This window comes from Lissotriton vulgaris, chromosome 7 (assembly GCF_964263255.1).
Source record: "Lissotriton vulgaris chromosome 7, aLisVul1.2, whole genome shotgun sequence".
In the NCBI taxonomy this organism is placed as follows: Eukaryota; Metazoa; Chordata; class Amphibia; order Caudata; family Salamandridae; genus Lissotriton; species Lissotriton vulgaris.
The window spans coordinates 1,773,639,972-1,773,659,825 of NC_141695.1; positions in this window are offsets into that span (position 1 = coordinate 1,773,639,972).

Here is a 19,854-nt window from a genome sequence, read left to right on the forward strand (position 1 = left end):
TTTGTGCCAGGAGGCATTGGCTGCTGCACTTCTTCCAGGTCTCTATGTGTCTCAGCAGCAGTTATTCTGCTGGGATCCCTTTGTGTCAGGTGGCATTGGCTGCTGCACTTCCTCTGATGATCTCTGGGTCTCACCAGCAGGTATTATGCTGGAATCCCTTTGTCCCAGGAGGCATTGGCTGTTGCACTTTCTCTGATGCTCTATGTGTCTCAGCAGTGGTTTTCCTGCTGGGATCCCTTTGTCCCAGGAGGCATTGGCTGCTGCACTTTCTCTGATGCTCTATGTGTCTCAGCAGTGGTTTTCCTGCTGGTATCCCTTTGTCCCAGGAGGCATTGGCTGCTGCACTTTCTCTGATGCTCTATGTGTCTCAGCAGTGGTTTTCATGCTGGGATCCCTTTGTCCCAGGATGCATTGGCTGCTGCACTTTCTCTGATGCTCTATGTGTCTCAGCAGTGGTTTTCCTGCTGGGATCCCTTTGTCCCAGGAGGCATTGGCTGCTGCACATTCTCTGATGCTCTATGTGTCTCAGCAGTGGTTTTCCTGCTGGGATCCCTTTGCCCCAGGAGGCACTGGCTGCTGCACTTTCTCTGATGCTCTATGTGTCTCAGCAGTGGTTTTCCTGCTGGGATCCCTTGGTCCCAGGAGGCATTGGCTGCTGCACTTTCTCTGATGCTCTATGTGTCTCAGCAGTGGTTTTCCTGCTGGGATCCCTTTGTCCCTGGAGGCATTGGCTGCTGCACTTTCTCTGATGCTCTATGTGTCTCAGCAGTGGTTTTCCTGCTGGGATCCCTTTGTCCCTGGAGGCATTGGCTGCTGCACTTTCTCTGATGCTCTATGTGTCTCAGCAGTGGTTTTTCTGCTGGGATCCCTTTGTCCCAGGAGGCATTGGCTGCTGCACTTTCTCTGATGCTCTATGTGTCTCAGCAGTGGTTTTCATGCTGGGATCCCTTTGTCCCAGGAGGCATTGGCTGCTGCACTTTCTCTGATGCTCTTTGTGTCTCAGCAGTGGTTTTCCTGCTGAAATCCCTTTGTCCCAGGAGGCATTGGCTGCTGCACTTTCTCTGATGCTCTATGTGTTTCAGCAGTGGTTTTCCTGCTGGGATCCCTTTGTCCCAGGAGGCACTGGCTGCTGCACTTTCTCTGATGCTCTATGTGTCTCAGCAGTGGTTTTCCTGCTGGGATCCCTTTGCCCCAGGAGGCATTGGCTGCTGCACTTTCTCTGGTGCTCTATGTGTCTCAGCAGTGGTTTTCCTGCTGGGATTTCTTTGTCCCAGGAGGCACTGGCTGCTGCACTTTCTCTGATGCTCTATGTGTCTCAGCAGTGGTTTTCCTGATGGGATCCCTTTGTCCCAGGAGGCACTGGCTGCTGCACTTTCTCTGATGCTCTATGTGTCTCAGCAGTGGTTTTCCTGCTGGGATCCCTTTGTCCCTGGAGGCATTGGCTGCTGCACTTTCTCTGATGCTCTATGTGTCTCAGCAGTGGTTTTCCTGCTGGGATCCCTTTGTCCCTGGAGGCATTGGCTGCTGCACTTTCTCTGATGCTCTATGTGTCTCAGCAGTGGTTTTCCTGCTGGGATCCCTTTGTCCCAGGAGGCACTGGCTGCTGCACTTTCTCTGATGCTCTATGTGTCTCAGCAGTGGTTTTCCTGCTGGGATCCCTTTGTCCCTGGAGGCATTGGCTGCTGCACTTTCTCTGATGCTCTATGTGTCTCAGCAGTGGTTTTCCTGCTGGGATCCCTTTGTCCCTGGAGGCATTGGCTGCTGCACTTTCTCTGATGCTCTATGTGTCTCAGCAGTGGTTTTCCTGCTGGGATCCCTTTGTCCCAGGAGGCACTGGCTGCTGCACTTTCTCTGATGCTCTATGTGTCTCAGCAGTGGTTTTCCTGCTGGGATCCCTTTGGCCCAGGAGGCATTGGCTGCTTCACTTTCTCTGATGCTCTATGTGTCTCAGCAGTGTTTTTTTCTGATGGGATCCCTTTTTCCCAGGAGGCATTGGCTGCTGCACTTTCTCTGATGCTCTATGTGTCTCAGCAGTGGTTTTCCTGATGGGATCCCTTTGTCCCAGGGGGCATTGGCTGCTGCACTTTCTCTGATGCTCTATGTGTCTCAGCAGTGGTTTTCCTGCTGGGATCCCTTTGTCCCAGGGGGCATTGGCTGCTGCACTTTCTCTGATGCTCTATGTGTCTCAGCAGTGGTTTTCCTGCTGGGATCCCTTGGCCCCAGGAGGCACAGGCTGCTGCACTTTCTCTGATGCTCTATGTGTCTCAGCAGTGGTTTTCCTGCTGGGATCCCTTGGTCCCAGGAGGCACAGGCTGCTGCACTTTCTCTGATGCTCTATGTGTCTCAGCAGTGGTTTTCCTGCTGGGATCCCTTTGTCCCAGGAGGCACTGGCTGCTGCACTTTCTCTGATGCTCTATATGTCTCAGCAGTGGTTTTCCTGCTGGGATCCCTTTGTCCCAGGAGGCATTGGCTGCTGCACTTTCTCTGATGCTCCATGTGTCTCAGCAGTGGTTTTCCTGATGGGATCCCTTTGTCCCAGGAGGCATTGGTTGCTGCACTTTCTCTGATGCTCTATGTGTCTATGTGTCTCAGCAGTGGTTTTCCTGCTGGGATCCCTTGGTCCCAGGAGGCATTGGCTGCTGCACTTTCTCTGATGCTCTATGTGTCTCAGTAGTGGTTTTTCTGCTGGGATCCCTTTGTCCCAGGAGGCATTGGCTGCTGCACTTTCTCTGATGCTCTATGTGTCTCAGCAGTGGTTTTCCTGCTGGGATCCCTTTGTCCCAGGAGGCATTGGCTGCTGCACTTTCTCTGATGCTCTATGTGTCTCAGCAGTGGTTTTCCTGCTGGGATCCCTTTGTCCCTGGAGGCATTGGCTGCTGCACTTTCTCTGATGCTCTATGTGTCTCAGCAGTGGTTTTCCTGCTGGGATCCCTTGGTCCCAGGAGGCACAGGCTGCTGCACTTTCTCTGATGCTCTATGTGTCTCAGCAGTGGTTTTCCTGCTGGGATCCCTTTGTCCCAGGAGGCATTGGCTGCTGCACTTTCTCTGATGCTCTATGTGTCTCAGCAGTGGTTTTCCTGCTGGGATCCCTTTGTCCCAGGAGGCATTGGCTGCTGCACTTTCTCTGATGCTCTATGTGTCTCAGCAGTGGTTTTCATGATGGGATCCCTTTGTCCCAGGAGGCATTGGTTGCTGCACTTTCTCTGATGCTCTATGTGTCTCAGCAGTGGTTTTCCTGCTGGGATCCCTTTGTCCCAGGAGGCATTGGTTGCTGAACTTTCTCTAATGCTCTATGTGTCTCAGCAGTAATTTGTTCTGCTGCGATCCCTATGTGACTGGAGGCATTGGCTAATGCACCTTTTCTCAGGCTATAGACGGAGTAGACCAATGTCCACTGAGTTCCTGTAGGTGTCAAAGGTCAGTGGCGTCATCATCGGTCTTGAAGAAACCCTTAGTGGATGAGCCAGTGTTAGAAATGGGATTTCTGGTTGGCTGAGGCTTGCGCCAAAGCCAGGCAGAAACACCACTCTACTTAGGGCAAGGGAGTTGCACTCCAAAGATAACCCTTGCTCATCTCCTTCGCAACGTGACACGAGCAGTAAGGCTGATCCCGGAGGCAATGTGTAAAGCATTTGCGCACACACCCACCAGCAACAACATCCCAGGCCCCCCACAAAAGGAACTCCACACAAGGTTATATAAAAAATAGCCTTTGAATTCTCAAAACACATCAGATAGTAATCACAGCATGTACATTGTGCCAACTGGCACGGGCAATATTTAGAAGGGATTATGTACACCTGACAGGGCCACAGGGGCCACTGTCAGAATCAGTACTTGATAGGGAAATAGTATCAGAATATAAAGGAACTTAGAACACAGCTAGTAATCACTGGAAGACACTATACTCAGTGTCAACCGGAAATATAAATGATAACAGGCACAATACCCCACCAGTCTAAATACATTAGACCCTAACCACCTAAGTAAAATTTACACTAGGGGCGTAAATCACACAGGAAAGTAGAATCTCCCTAACACAAACCTAAACAGGTAAAACAACCTCCTATGCATAAATCATATCTAGAGGCATCAAACAGTGTGCGCAAAACATACTATACACAGTACATTTCCTAACACCTAAAGCATTAGCACTTAAATCACAGTGGGGCCTGTGCCCTATAAATGTAACAACCCCACTGGCCATCTGGCCATCTAGGAAGGGGCTCAAATGCCCTATGTCCACAGAGTCAGGGCTGCTGCCTAAGCAGCGAAAGTCCAGGTTGCGCCACTGTGCCAAGCCTAAATGTTGCAGCTGCCCACTACTTGCTGGGCAGCTGAGAACAAGAACTGGGGCCTAAACGCTGCAGCTGGCACTAAGTGCTGCGCTGCTGTGGAAGGCCAAGATAGGGGCGAAGGAGTGCGACTCACTCCTGGGTTCAAAGAAAGGTCCCCTAGAAAGAAAAACCTAGACGGTGCAGCTGCCCACTACTTGTTGGGCAGCTGTGAATGCAAACTGCGGCATGGGCCCTCACTGGCCATTAGGAAAAAAAGTGCGCCACAGGTTGGAGCCCTCTAGGCTCTGGAACAAATCAAGTCCATGGAGCACTCTGCTCCTAAACTAATTGTGCGCACATCTTGGATGCAGCACTGGTCCAGAAACACTGAGGCATCCCGGGGGGGGGGATCAGCATGGGCCTCACGGGCACTTCACGGGCTTTCTGAGACAATGGTGGCCCCTGGGCCACACGGGCCCCTTTAAGAAATAGATGCCCCAATCGGTGGAGCACACGGGCTCCTAGAAATCAGCAAATGCGTGGGCCCCTCTTGGCCCTTTGAAACAACAAGGGGCCCACGTTATCTTTGGAGCGGCCCACTCACCACACGGGCCGCTCTGACTCTGACAACGGACCCTGCTCCCTCAAAGACCGGGGGGGGTGAAATGCGGCCATGTCCCCTGCCCAGCCCTAACTCACAAGGCTCTGGTGCAGGGGACTTCTCCTTTCGGGGCAGCCTCCTTCGCAGGACTGTCACCAGAGGTGCCGCCCTTCTTCACCCGGTCCCCCATCTCAGGACTGGGACTCCAGGCAGGGAGCACTCGCGGCTCCGGTCTACTCCTCCTCCTGTGCTGCGGGACCGGCAGCACTTCTCTTGTGGCGCGGGGCTTCCCTTTCACTGATGCGAACCCCGCGTTTCTATCTGCGGTCTCTGCCGCCTTCCTACTTCACCCGGGCCCCCTCCTGGGGGCCCCGGGACTTCTTACTGGCACTCGAGGAGGCGGGGTTGGCTCCAGACCTCCTCTCTCGAAGACTTCCTCTGCTGCCGGGGCGTGCGCAGGACTTCCTCTGTAAAACCGGAAGTCCCGCCCGCCGCCAGGCAAATGGCTGCCTGACTTCCTGTTTGTCGCCGCTGCACCGGCATCTCTTTTTCGGGGCAATAACGAGGGGTAGGCTCCCTCGGTGCAAAAACAAAAAGTAGAAGCGGGGTGGGCACCCGTAATTAGGAACCATGAGCGGCTTGGCACCCGAGCAATTTAAATATTCGGACAAGTATGGCGGGCACAATGCAGGGTGGGCTCCTGCAATAAAAATACCCAAATAAGCGGGGTGGGACCCGTAATCGTGACAATTTCGGAGGAATCCCTACACCGGGAATTCCCTCAGGGCAAAGGGGCAGCTCAGCGCTGCCAAGCTCCAGGGCTCCTGTTGGAGCCAATTCTCAGCGCTCCCAGGGCGCACAAAGGCAGCATCCATTCCTGGGGCCAAGAAAAGGGAGCAAGAGGTCCCAGAAGTCCTGGGCATCAGGAGGGGCAATGTGGGGCCCAGGAGCCAGCACACAGGGCACTCCAGCAAGGAGACAGCCCCCATGGTGGTCCCTCCTGGGCCCCATCAGAAGCAAACCCCCTCCTGTTAGGATCCAGCAAGAACTTCAAGTATCCAGACATCTAGGGCATCCAGGGGCTGGGCAGGGCCCAGGGAGGCAAGCCTTCCCCTGGGCCCCAGCAGCAGCACACCCCCGGTAGATTCAAGTCAGGAACAAGAATATTTTCATGGGGTCACAGCCCCTCTTTTATACACACAGTCCTTTGTTGTCAAATGTGCAGGCAAGGGGTGAACCAGATGCAACTGATTCTTGAGCACTTTGTTTTGCTCAGCCCCTCTGCCTATTCACAGGATGGGTCAGGGACATCAGCCACATCACAGGGGGCGGAGCCAGCATTGTGGAGGGAAGGCCCAGCCCTATTCAGGTCCCGGGTGTACTCCTCCCTCCCATCAACATGCAGATCTCTCCTTTCACCACCGGGGCAGACCCATCCTGACTCCCGGAGCCAGGCACCAGCCAGCTCCAGCCAATCGCAAGCCAGAAAGTCAATTCACATTCACTGCACAGACATGCCAACTTCTAGAAGTGGCACTTCCACAATAGACACATTAAATCTGCACATATCATCGTGCAGCATTCAATCTCACGAGTTCGCACATACCAAACTCAACCCTGCACTTCCCACACATCAGGAACTACCATGGCCACACATATCCCTCATGCATTCCTATGGGAGGGCAGACCAATCTCACCACACGCACTCAGAGAGCGCATGCACTTTACACTGCGCCATAGTGCTAAAGTGCGCAGAGACCAGAAATCCCTATAATTATGTAACATTAAAAGGCAAAAAAGTTCCAGGGTGAACCTGCCAAAAGGGCCAAGTCCAACAGCCAGTGTCGGACCCGGGTCCAGTCTCACCGGCACTGCTGCGTGATGTAATGGCTGAGCTCACTGCAGCGCCAGGCTGAAGCTTCATCCTGCATCATCCTGCAACGTGACCAGAACGCGTCTCCTCCTACAGCACTAACAGCGACATGACCAGGCCACGAGTCGTCCTGAATCACTTACCATGACATGACCAGACCTCTTGTCATCCTGTGTAACTCACCGAGACATGACTAGTCCGCATGTCATTCTTCGTCTCTAATCCCGTCATGACCAGGCCACATGCCAGGACCCCTCACACACCCCCAATCCCACCCATGGATATAGCGCTACGACCAGTCCCTGGTGCAAGGCGCCTGCCATCTCTCTCCTCACATTAGGGCGCCACAAGGCCAGAGTGCTTGTAGTTCAGCGCTATGCAAGTGTCTGGTGCATTAGAAGAGATACTCATCAAATCCTAGGCAATCACAACATTAGCATAGGGAACAAGTGTAAGCTGGAGGACATAAAGGAACATAATCTATAATAAAACCATATACTGTTTAATAAACAATTATATTAAAATATTGATACGGTCATAATTCATATTTAACATAGTACATGCATAAATAAATACACAGTGGAAATAAGACCGTAGTGCAAGAACAAAATTACAAAAGATTAAATTTTTGGAAGGCCGGACATTTGAGGTGTGGGAAGGCCACGAGAAATCATCATTGGTCCCTCTCCAGTGTGGTGTGCCACAGGGCTCATCGTTGGGCACTACTTTATTTAACATTTACATGGCCCCCCTGGAGAGTGTGATACTGCCCCTGGGTATCAAGATTATCAGCTATGCTGATGATACTCAGTTGGTGGTAGGGCTTCCCCAGTCGGCTCACCATCCCGACCGGCTGCACACGTGTTTGGATAAGATCTTCACGTGGATGTGCAGCTCAGCACTCAAGCTGAACGGCTCCAAAACGGAACTGATGATGTTGGGGAACTCCCCTCCCTCCTTATCGCCTAGCAGCTGGCCTAGCTGTCTGGGAGCGGCGCCCACCCCCAAACAGGAGATCAAGAGCTTGGGGTTGTCGTTGGAGCAGGACCTTTCCTTTAGGACACACGCTAAAAAGACCGCAGGCGTGTGTTTCGGCCTGCTCCGATCAGCCCGGAAGATCTTACCTCTCCTCCCAGAGGCCTCCAGGAGGCTACTCATTCAGGGGCTTATCATCTCTCGGCTGGACTTCAGTAACGCGTTGTTTCTGGAGGCCCCAGAGTCCACCCTAAATAAGCTGCAGCAAGTGCAGAATGCGGCCGCCAGGCTCCTGATGGACCTTCCCAGGCGTCAGTCAGCTCGCCCTGCGCTGAAGGCGCTGCACTGGCTCCCTGTCAGAGAGAGGGTGAGATTCAAGGCACTCTGTATGGCCCACAAAATTTTGCAGGGGAAAGGCCCTCCTATCCTACGGGATATGGTTCGACCCTATAAGGCCTCCCGCACCCTCCGCTCTGACCATCAACATCTGCTGCAGGTTACGAGGGTAAGGAAGGCAAGAACTGGTGGCAGAAGATTCTCCATTAACGTGGCCACCCTGTGGAACTCCCTTCCCCTTTACCTGCACGCGGAAACTAGCTTCTTACGTTTCCGCAAACTTTTAAAAACTCATCTGTTCCCTGCCTAATTCCTGTGTCTCGTGTTATGGCGTCTCTCTCTGGATGAGCGCGGGGATGCTCAAGGGTAACCAGGCGCGATATAAAACTCTTTAATAATAATAATAATAATAAAACACACACTTAATAATAAACGTGGCAATTAATGTTGTTGACGCGCGTTTTAGCGTTTTCCTAAAGACCTTCTTCAGGCATGTACAATGTTGAATACGAATTATGACCGTATCAATATTTTAATATAGTTGTTTATTAAACAGTATATGGTTTTATTATAGAGTATGCTCCTTTATGTCCTCCAGCTTACACTTGTTCCCTATGCTAATGTTGTGATTGCCTAGGATCTGATACACATAATTTGTTTTCCCTGTCCTAGGAATTGTACCATCTTCTATTCAGGGTGTCCTTGTTTTTTGCATATTTTTAGAAGAGATACTCACCATGCCTTTCGAGGAGCAGATGAAGGGGGTAAGGCCCGGTGGACTGCACCCCCAGCCCCCGGGCTCGGTCACGGTCCCAGCAGATGCCCTCTGCTCACACGTGGCATCAGGCTGACCTCGCTGGAGGCGGGATGGCGGCCGAGCTGCTGGGAGCCTCTGTACCGAGGGCTCTGCTGGGGAGAGAGGCTCCTGAGCATGCTGCTGGGAGCCTCTGCTGGGAGCCTCTGTGCCGAGGGCTCTGCTGGGAAGAGCGGCTCCTGAGCATGCTGCTGGAAGCTTCTGGACCAAGGGCTCTGCTTGGAAGAGAGGCTCCTGAGCATGCTGCTGGAAGCCGCTGCTGGGAGCCTCTGTGCCGAGGGCTCTGCTGGGAAGAAAGGCCCCTGAGCATGCTGCTGGGAGCCTCTGGACCGAGGGCTCTGCTGGGAAGAGAGGCCCCTGAGCATGCTGCTGGGAGCCTCTGGACCGAGGGCTCTGCTGGGAAGAGCGGCTCCTGAGCATGCTGCTGGGAGCCTCTGATGGGAGCCTCTGGACCGAGGGCTCTGCTGGGAAGAGCGGCTCCTGAGCATGCTGCTGGGAGCCTCTGATGGGAGCCTCTGGACCGAGGGCTCTGCTGGGAAGAGAGGCCCCTGAGCATGCTGCTGGGAGCCTCTGCTGGGAGCCTCTGTGCCGAGGGCTCTGCTTGGAAGTGCGGCTCCTGAGCATGCTGCTGGGAGCCTCTGGACCGAGGGCTCTGCTGGGAAGAGCGGCTTCTGAGCATGCTGCTGGGAGCCTCTGATGGGAGCCTCTGGACCGAGGGCTCTGCTGGGAAGAGAGGCTCCTGAGCGTGCTGCTGGGAGCCTCTGTGCCGAGGGCTCTGCTGGGAAGAGCGGCTCCTGAGCATGCTGCTGGGAGCCTCTGCTGGGAGCCTCTGTGCCGAGGGCTCTGCTGGGAAGAGCGGCTCCTGAGCATGCTGCTGGGAGCCTCTGCTGGGAGCCTTTGTGCCGAGGGCTCTGCTAGGGAGACAGGCTCCTGAGCATGCTGCTGGGAGCCTCTGTGCCGAGGGCTCTGCTTGGGAGAGAGGCTCCTGAGCATGCTGCTGGGAGCCTCTGCTGGGAGCCTCTGGACCGAGGGCTCTGCTGGGAAGAGAGGCCCCTGAGCATGCTGATGGGAGCCTCTGGACCGAGGGCTCTGCTGGGAAGAGCGGCTCCTGAGCATGCTGCTGGGAGCCTCTGTACCGAGGGCTCTGCTGGGAAGAGCAGCTCCTGAGCATGCTGATGGGAGCCTCTGGACCGAGGGCTCTGCTGGGAAGAGAGGCCCCTGAGCATGCTGATGGGAGCCTCTGGACCGAGGGCTCTGCTGGGAAGAGCGGCTCCTGAGCATGCTGCTGGGAGCCGCTGCTGGGAGCCTCTGTGCCAAGGGCTCTTCTGGGAAGTGCGGCTCCTGAGCATGCTGCTGGGAGCCTCTGCTGGAAGCCTCTGTACCGAGGGCTCTACTGGGGAGAGAGGCTCCTGAGCATGCTGCTGGGAGCCTCCGCTGGGAGCCTCTGTACCGAGGGCTCTACTGGGGAGAGAGGCTCCTGAGCATGCTGCTGGGAGCCTCTGCGGGGAGCCTCTGTGCCGAGGGCTCTGCTGGGAAGAAAGGCTTCTGAGCATGCTGCTGGGAGCCTCTGCTGGGAGCCTCTGTACCGAGGGCTCTGCTGGGAAGAGTGGCTCCTGAGCATGCTGCTGGGAGCTTCTGGACCGAGGGCTCTGCTGGGAAGAGAGGCTCCTGAGCATGCTGCTGGGAGCCTCTGTACCGAGGGCTCTGCTGGGAAGAGAGGCCCCTGAGCATGCTGCTGGGAGCCTCTGGACCGAGGGCTCTGCTGGGAAGAGCGGCTCCTGAGCATGCTGCTGGGAGCCTCTGATGGGAGCCTCTGGACCGAGGGCTCTGCTGGGAAGAGAGGCTCCTGAGCGTGCTGCTGGGAGCCTCTGCTGGGAGCCTCTGTGCCGAGGGCTCTGCTTGGAAGTGCGGCTCCTGAGCATGCTGCTGGGAGCCTCTGGACCGAGGGCTCTGCTGGGAAGAGCGGCTTCTGAGCATGCTGCTGGGAGCCTCTGATGGGAGCCTCTGGACCGAGGGCTCTGCTGGGAAGAGAGGCTCCTGAGCGTGCTGCTGGGAGCCTCTGTGCCGAGGGCTCTGCTGGGAAGAGCGGCTCCTGAGCATGCTGCTGGGAGCCTCTGCTGGGAGCCTCTGTGCCGAGGGCTCTGCTGGGAAGAGCGGCTCCTGAGCATGCTGCTGGGAGCCTCTGCTGGGAGCCTCTGTGCCGAGGGCTCTGCTAGGGAGACAGGCTCCTGAGCATGCTGCTGGGAGCCTCTGTGCCGAGGGCTCTGCTAGGGAGAGAGGCTCCTGAGCATGCTGCTGGGAGCCTCTGCTGGGAGCCTCTGGACCGAGGGCTCTGCTGGGAAGAGAGGCCCCTGAGCATGCTGATGGGAGCCTCTGGACCGAGGGCTCTGCTGGGAAGAGCGGCTCCTGAGCATGCTGCTGGGAGCCTCTGTACCGAGGGCTCTGCTGGGAAGAGCAGCTCCTGAGCATGCTGATGGGAGCCTCTGGACCGAGGGCTCTGCTGGGAAGAGAGGCCCCTGAGCATGCTGATGGGAGCCTCTGGACCGAGGGCTCTGCTGGGAAGAGCGGCTCCTGAGCATGCTGCTGGGAGCCGCTGCTGGGAGCCTCTGTGCCAAGGGCTCTTCTGGGAAGTGCGGCTCCTGAGCATGCTGCTGGGAGCCTCTGCTGGAAGCCTCTGTACCGAGGGCTCTACTGGGGAGAGAGGCTCCTGAGCATGCTGCTGGGAGCCTCCGCTGGGAGCCTCTGTACCGAGGGCTCTACTGGGGAGAGAGGCTCCTGAGCATGCTGCTGGGAGCCTCTGCGGGGAGCCTCTGTGCCGAGGGCTCTGCTGGGAAGAGAAGCTTCTGAGCATGCTGCTGGAAGCCTCTGCTGGGAGCCTCTGTACCGAGGGCTCTGCTGGGAAGAGTGGCTCCTGAGCATGCTGCTGGGAGCTTCTGGACCGAGGGCTCTGCTGGGAAGAGAGGCTCCTGAGCATGCTGCTGGGAGCCTCTGTACCGAGGGCTCTGCTGGGAAGAGAGGCGCCTGAGCATGCTGCTGGGAGGCTCTGCTGGGAGCCTCTGGACTGAGGGCTCTGCTGGGAATTGAGCCCCCTGACCATGCTGCTGGGAGCCTCTGGACCGAGGGGTCTGCTGTGAAGAGATTCCCCTGAGCATACTGCTGGGAGCCTCTGCTGGGAGCCTCTGTGCCGAGGGCTCTGCTGGGAAGAGCGGCTCCTGAGCATGCTGCTGGGAGCCGCTGCTGGGAGCCTCTGTGCCAAGGGCTCTTCTGGGAAGTGCGGCTCCTGAGCATGCTGCTGGGAGCCTCTGCTGGAAGCCTCTGTACCGAGGGCTCTACTGGGGAGAGAGGCTCCTGAGCATGCTGCTGGGAGCCTCCGCTGGGAGCCTCTGTACCGAGGGCTCTACTGGGGAGAGAGGCTCCTGAGCATGCTGCTGGGAGCCTCTGCGGGGAGCCTCTGTGCCGAGGGCTCTGCTGGGAAGAGAAGCTTCTGAGCATGCTGCTGGAAGCCTCTGCTGGGAGCCTCTGTACCGAGGGCTCTGCTGGGAAGAGTGGCTCCTGAGCATGCTGCTGGGAGCTTCTGGACCGAGGGCTCTGCTGGGAAGAGAGGCTCCTGAGCATGCTGCTGGGAGCCTCTGTACCGAGGGCTCTGCTGGGAAGAGAGGCGCCTGAGCATGCTGCTGGGAGGCTCTGCTGGGAGCCTCTGGACTGAGGGCTCTGCTGGGAATTGAGCCCCCTGAGCATGCTGCTGGGAGCCTCTGGACCGAGGGGTCTGCTGTGAAGAGATTCCCCTGAGCATACTGCTGGGAGCCTCTGCTGGGAGCCTCTGTGCCGAGGGCTCTGCTGGGAAGAGCGGCTCCTGAGCATGCTGCTGGGAGCCTCTGCTGGGAGCCTCTGTGCCGAGGGCTCTGCTGCTGGGAGCCTCTGTACCGAGGGCTCTGCTGGGAAGAGAGGCTCCTGAGCATGCTGCTGGGAGCCTCTGATGGGAGCCTCTGTGCCGAGGGCTCTGCTGGGAAGAGCGGCTCCTGAGCATGCTGCTGGGAGCCTCTGATGGGAGCCTCTGGACTGAAGGCTCTGCTGGGAAGAGAGGCTCCTGAGCGTGCTGCTGGGAGCCTCTGGACCGAGGGCTCTGCTGGAAAGAGCGGCTCCTGAGCATGCTGCTGGGAGCCTCTGTGCCGAGGGCTCTGCTGGGAAGAGCGGCTCCTGAGCATGCTGCTGGGAGCCTCTGCTGGGAGCCGATGTGCTGAGGGCTCTGCTGGGAAGAACGGCTCCTGAGCATGCTGCTGGGAGCCTCTGATGGGAGCCTCTGGACCGAGGGCTCTGCTGGGAAGAGAGGCTCCTGAGCGTGCTGCTGGGAGCCTCTGGACCGAGGGCTCTGCTGGGAAGAGCGGCTCCTGAGCATGCTGCTGGGAGCCTCTGTGCCGAGGGCTCTGCTGGGAAGAGCGGCTCCTGAGCATGCTGCTGGGAGCCTCTGATGGGAGCCTCTGGACCGAGGGCTCTGCTGGGAAGAGAGGCTCCTGAGCATGCTGCTGGGAGCCTCTGTGCCGAGGGCTCTGCCAGAAAGAGAGGCCCCTGAACATGCTGCTGGGAGCCTCTGGACCGAGGGCTCTGCTGGGAAGAGCGGCTCCAAAGCATGCTGCTGGGAGCCTCTGTGCCGAGGGCTCTGCTGGGAAGAGCGGCTCCTGAGCATGCTGCTGGGAGCCTCTGATGGGAGCCTCTGGACCGAGGGCTCTGCTGGGAAGAGAGGCTCCTGAGCATGCTGCTGGGAGCCTCTGTGCCGAGGGCTCTGCCGGAAAGAGAGGCCCCTGAACATGCTGCTGGGAGCCTCTGGACCGAGGGCTCTGCTGGGAAGAGCGGCTCCTAAGCATGCTGCTGGGAGCCTCTGTGCCGAGGGCTCTGCTGGGAAGAGCGGCTCCTGAGCATGATGCTGGGAGCCTCTGTGCCGAGGGCTCTGCCGGGAAGAGAGGCTCCTGAGCAGGCTGCTGGGAGCCTCTGCTGGGCGCCTCTGTGCCAAGGGCTCTGCTGGGAAAAGAGGCCCCTGAGCATGCTGCTGGGAGCCTCTGCTGGGAGCCTCTGTGCCGAGGGCTCTTCTATGGAGAGAGGCTCCTGAGCATGCTGCTGGGAGCTTCTGCTGGAAGCCTCTGTGCCGAGGGCTCTGCTTGGGAGAGAGGCTCATGAGCATGCTGCTGGGAGCCTCTGGACCGAGGGCTTTGCTGGGGAGAGCGGCTCCTCAGCATGCTGCTGGGAGCCTCTGATGGGAGCCTCTGCTGGGATCCTCTGCTGGGAGCCTCTGTGCCGAGGGCTCTGCTGGGGAGAGAGGCTCCTGAGCATGCTGCTGGGAGCCTCTGTGCCGAGGGCTCTGCTAGGGAGAGAGGCGCCTGAGCATGCTGCTGGGAGCCTCTGTGCCGAGGGCTCCGCTGGGGAGAGAGGCTCCTGAGCATGCTGCTGGGAGCCTCTGTGCCGAGGGCTCTGCTGGGAAGAGCGGCTCCTGAGCATGCTGCTGGGAGCCTCTGTACCGAGGGCTCTGCTGGGAAGAGAGGCTCCTGAGCATGCTGCTGGGAGCCTCTGCTGGGAGCCTCTGTGCCGAGGGCTCTGCTGGGAAGAGCGGCTCCTGAGCATGCTGCTGGGAGCCTCTGATGGGAGCCTCTGGACCGAGGGCTCTGCTGGGAAGAGAGGCTCCTGAGCGTGCTGCTGGGAGCCTCTGGACCGAGGGCTCTGCTGGGAAGAGCGGCTCCTGAGCATGCTGCTGGGAGCCTCTGTGCCGAGGGCTCTGCTGGTAAGAGCGGCTCCTGAGCATGCTGCTGGGAGCCTCTGCTGGGAGCCGATGTGCTGAGGGCTCTGCTGGGAAGAGCGGCTTCTGAGCATGCTGCTGGGAGCCTCTGCTGGGAGCCTCTGTGCCGAGGGCTCTGCTTGGAAGTGCGGCTCCTGAGCATGCTCCTGGGAGCCTCTGGACCGAGGGCTCTGCTGGCAAGAGAGGCTCCTGAGCATGCTGCTGGGAGCCTCTGTGCCGAGGGCTCTGCCGGAAAGAGAGGCCCCTGAGCATGCTGCTGGGAGCCTCTGCTGGGAGCCTCTGTGCCGAGGGCTCTTCTATGGAGAGAGGCTCCTGAGCATGCTGCTGGGAGCTTCTGCTGGAAGCCTCTGTGCCGAGGGCTCTGCTTGGGAGAGAGGCTCATGAGCATGCTGCTGGGAGCCTCTGGACCGAGGGCTTTGCTGGGGAGAGCGGCTCCTCAGCATGCTGCTGGGAGCCTCTGATGGGAGCCTCTGCTGGGATCCTCTGCTGGGAGCCTCTGTGCCGAGGGCTCTGCTGGGGAGAGAGGCTCCTGAGCATGCTGCTGGGAGCCTCTGTGCCGAGGGCTCTGCTAGGGAGAGAGGCGCCTGAGCATGCTGCTGGGAGCCTCTGTGCCGAGGGCTCCGCTGGGGAGAGAGGCTCCTGAGCATGCTGCTGGGAGCCTCTGTGCCGAGGGCTCTGCTGGGAAGAGCGGCTCCTGAGCATGCTGCTGGGAGCCTCTGTACCGAGGGCTCTGCTGGGAAGAGAGGCTCCTGAGCATGCTGCTGGGAGCCTCTGCTGGGAGCCTCTGTGCCGAGGGCTCTGCTGGGAAGAGCGGCTCCTGAGCATGCTGCTGGGAGCCTCTGATGGGAGCCTCTGGACCGAGGGCTCTGCTGGGAAGAGAGGCTCCTGAGCGTGCTGCTGGGAGCCTCTGGACCGAGGGCTCTGCTGGGAAGAGCGGCTCCTGAGCATGCTGCTGGGAGCCTCTGTGCCGAGGGCTCTGCTGGTAAGAGCGGCTCCTGAGCATGCTGCTGGGAGCCTCTGCTGGGAGCCGATGTGCTGAGGGCTCTGCTGGGAAGAGCGGCTTCTGAGCATGCTGCTGGGAGCCTCTGCTGGGAGCCTCTGTGCCGAGGGCTCTGCTTGGAAGTGCGGCTCCTGAGCATGCTCCTGGGAGCCTCTGGACCGAGGGCTCTGCTGGCAAGAGAGGCTCCTGAGCATGCTGCTGGGAGCCTCTGTGCCGAGGGCTCTGCCGGAAAGAGAGGCCCCTGAGCATGCTGCTGGGAGCTTCTGGACCAAGGGCTCTGCTTGGAAGAGAGGCTCCTGAGCATGCTGCTGGAGCCTCTGCTGGGAGCCTCTGGGCCGAGGGCTCAGCTGGGAAGAGAGGCTCCTGAGCATGCTGCTGGGAGCCTCTGCGGGGAGCCTCTGTGCCGAGGGCTCTGCTGGGAAGAGAGGCTCCTGAGCATGCTGCTGGGAGCCTCTGGGCCGAGGGCTCAGCTGGGAAGAGAGGCTCCTGAGCATGCTGCTGGGAGCCTCTGCGGGGAGCCTCTGTGCCGAGGGCTCTGCCGGAAAGAGAGGCCCCTGAGCATGCTGCTGGGAGCCTCTGGACCGAGGGCTCTGCTGGGAAGAGAGGCTCCTGAGCATGCTGCTGGGAGCCTCTGCGGGGAGCCTCTGTGCCGAGGGCTCTGCTGGGAAGAGAGGCTCCTGAGCATGCTGCTGGGAGCCTCTGCGGGGAGCCTCTGTGCCGAGGGCTCTGCTGGGAAGAGAGGCTCCTGAGCATGCTGCTGGGAGCCTCTGCGGGGAGCCTCTGTGCCGAGGGCTCTGCTGGGAAGAGAGGCTCCTGAGCATGCTGCTGGGAGCCTCTGCGCGGAGCCTCTGTGCCGAGGGCTCTGCTGGGAAGAGAGGCTCCTGAGCATGCTGCTGGGAGCCTCTGCGGGGAGCCTCTGTGCCGAGGACTCTGCCGGAAAGAGAGGCCCCTGAGCATGCTGCTGGGAGCCTCTGCTGGGAGCCTCTGTGCCGAGGGCTCTGCCGGGAAGAGAGGCTCCTGAGCATGCTGCTGGGAGCTTCTGTGCCGGGGGCTCTGCTGGGGAGAGAGGCTCCTGAGCATGCTGCTGGGAGCTTCTGCTGGGAGCCTCTGTGCCGGGGGCTCTGCTAGGGAGAGAGGCCCCTGAGCATGCTGCTGGGAGCCTCTGTACCGAGGGCTCTGCCGGGAAGAGAGGCTCCTGAGCATGCTGCTGGGAGCTTCTGTGCCGGGGGCTCTGCTGGGAAGAGAGGCTCCTGAGCATGCTGCTGGGAGCCTCTGCGGGGAGCCTCTGTGCCGAGGGCTCTGCCGGAAAGAGAGGCCCCTGAGCATGCTGCTGGGAGTCTCTGCGGGGAGCCTCTGTGCCGAGGGCTCTGCTGGGAAGAGAGGCTCCTGAGCATGCTGCTGGGAGCCTCTGCGGGGAGCCTCTGTGCCGAGGGCTCTGCTGGGAAGAGAGGCTCCTGAGCATGCTGCTGGGAGCCTCTGCGGGGAGCCTCTGTACCGAGGGCTCTGCTGGGAAGAGAGGCTCCTGAGCATGCTGCTGGGAGCCTCTGCTGGGAGCCTCTGTGCCGAGGGCTCTGCCGGGAAGAGAGGCTCCTGAGCATGCTGCTGGGAGCCTCTGCTGGGAGCTTCTGTGCCGGGGGCTCTGCTGGGGAGAGAGGCTCCTGAGCATGCTGCTGGGAGCCTCTGCTGGGAGCTTCTGTGCCGGGGGCTCTGCTGGGGAGAGAGGCTCCTGAGCATGCTGCTGGGAGCTTCTGCTGGGAGCCTCTGTGCCGGGGGCTCTGCTAGGGAGAGAGGCCCCTGAGCATGCTGCTGGGAGCCTCTGTACCGAGGGCTCTGCCGGGAAGAGAGGCTCCTGAGCATGCTGCTGGGAGCTTCTGTGCCGGGGGCTCTGCTGGGAAGAGAGGCTCCTGAGCATGCTGCTGGGAGCCTCTGCGGGGAGCCTCTGTGCCGAGGGCTCTGCCGGAAAGAGAGGCTCCTGAGCGTGCTGCTGGGAGCCTCTGGACCGAGGGCTCTGCTGGGAAGAGAGGCTCCTGAGCATGCTGCTGGGAGCTTCTGCTGGGAGCCTCTGTGCCGGGGGCTCTGCTGGGGAGAGAGGCTCCTGAGCATGCTGCTGGGAGCTTCTGCTGGGAGCCTCTGTGCCGGGGGCTCTGCTGGGGAGAGAGGCTCCTGAGCATGCTGCTGGGAGCCTCTGCTGGGAGCCTCTGTACCGAGGGCTCTGCTGGGGAGAGCGGCTCCTGAGCATGCTGCTGGGAGCCTCTGTACCGAGGGCTCTGCAGGGAAGAGAGGCCCCTGAGCATGCTGCTGGGAGCCTCTGTGACGAGGGCTCTACTGGGGAGAGAGGCTCCTGAGCATGCTGCTGGGAGCCTCTGCTGGGAGCCTCTGGACCGAGGGCTCTGCTGGGGAGAGAGGCTCCTGAGCATGCTGCTGGGAGCCTCTGATGGGAGCCTCTCGACCGAGGGCTCTGCTGGGAAGAGAGGCTCCTGAGCGTGCTGCTGGGAGCCTCTGGACCGAGGGCTCTGCTGGGAAGAGAGGCCCCTGAGCATGCTGCTGGGAGCTTCTGTGCCGGGGGCTCTGCTGGGAAGAGAGGCTCCTGAGCATGCTGCTGGGAGCCTCTGCGGGGAGCCTCTGTGCCGAGGGCTCTGCCGGAAAGAGAGGCCCCTGAGCATGCTGCTGGGAGCCTCTGGACCGAGGGCTCTGCTGGGAAGAGAGGCTCCTGAGCATGCTGCTGGGAGCTTCTGCTGGGAGCCTCTGGACCGAGGGCTCTGCTGGGGAGAGCGGCTCCTGCGCATGCTGCTGGAGCCTCTGCTGGGAGCCTCTGGACCGAGGGCTCTGCTGGGGAGAGCGGCTCCTGGGCATGCTGCTGGGAGCTTCTGGACCGAGGGCTCTGCTGGGAAGAGATGCCCCTGAGCATGCTGCTGGGAGCTTCTGTACCGAGGGCTCTGCTGGGGAGAGAGGCTCCTGAGCATGCTGCTGGGAGCCTCTGCTGGGAGCTTCTGGACCGAGGGCTCTGCTGGGAAGAGGGGCTCCTGGGCATGCTGGTGATGGAGAGGGGGAAACAGCACCTCAGAATAGATCCAGGGGGGCTGGCCTCAGGGAACCCGAAAACTGAAGGGGGAGGAGGGGAGGGAAAGAGCTGCCCCCTCCCAGGGCCATGGATGCTCCAAGGTCACGCGCCTCGAGGCCACATTCAAGATGTCAACAACAACGCGTGAGAATGTAAACAAGGATACAACGCAGTGTCTGGTTTCAGTCAAGGATTTGAAGCATTTATTTTGATTGAAAGGAACAATAAGATCCGAGTATTCGAGATGGTGGAAGAAGCGGCGGCCACAGCCAGCCTCACCCTGAGCCCAGGGGCAGAGAAGGCAGGGGCCTTGGTACCCCCAGGCAGCGCCTCGACGCCCGCCTCACCCTCACCCTCAGCTCACGGGCAGAGTCCTTGGAGGTAGAGAGGCAGGGTTGGTACCCCCAGGCAGCGCCTCGACGCCCGCCTCACCCTCACCCTCAGCTCACGGGCAGAGTCCTTGGAGGTAGAGAGGCAGGGTTGGTACCCCCAGGCAGCGCCTCGACGCCTGCCTCACCCTCACCCTCAGCTCAGGGGCAGGGTCCTTGGAGGTAGAGAGGCAGGGGCCTTGGTACCCCCAGGCAGCGCCTCGACGCCCGCCTCACCCTCACCCTCAGCCCAGGGGCAGAGTCCTTGGAGGTAGAGAGGCAGGGGCCTTGGTACCCCCAGGCAGCGCCTCGACGCCCGCCTCACCCTCACCCTCAGCCCAGGGGCAGAGTCCTTGGAGGTAGAGAGGCAGGGGCCTTGGTACCCCGGGGCAGCGCCTCGACACCCGCCTCACCCTGAGCCCAGGGGCATAGTGCCAATATCAGCAACACTCCCCATCCCACATACAGCAATACCATTAGGAAATAAACCTCACAACTTCTTGTTTGTGGAGAAAATTGCTTCAGATTTATTTGCATAACAAATATAACAAACATGGTGGGTTATCTTATCTTACGGGCGATCCCAGGGCAGGCAGCCCCTCGCCACCTGCCCACCTGATGAGCCAAATAATACCGTGGCCTTAGCCAATTGGTGCTTACCAATTTCGGGGGAGGGGGTAACCCCTCCCACTCGTGAGCCACCAGTCCACCCCCTTAATCATACCCCAATGGGGCGGAGTGTTCCAGACAACCCCCGGTTGCTC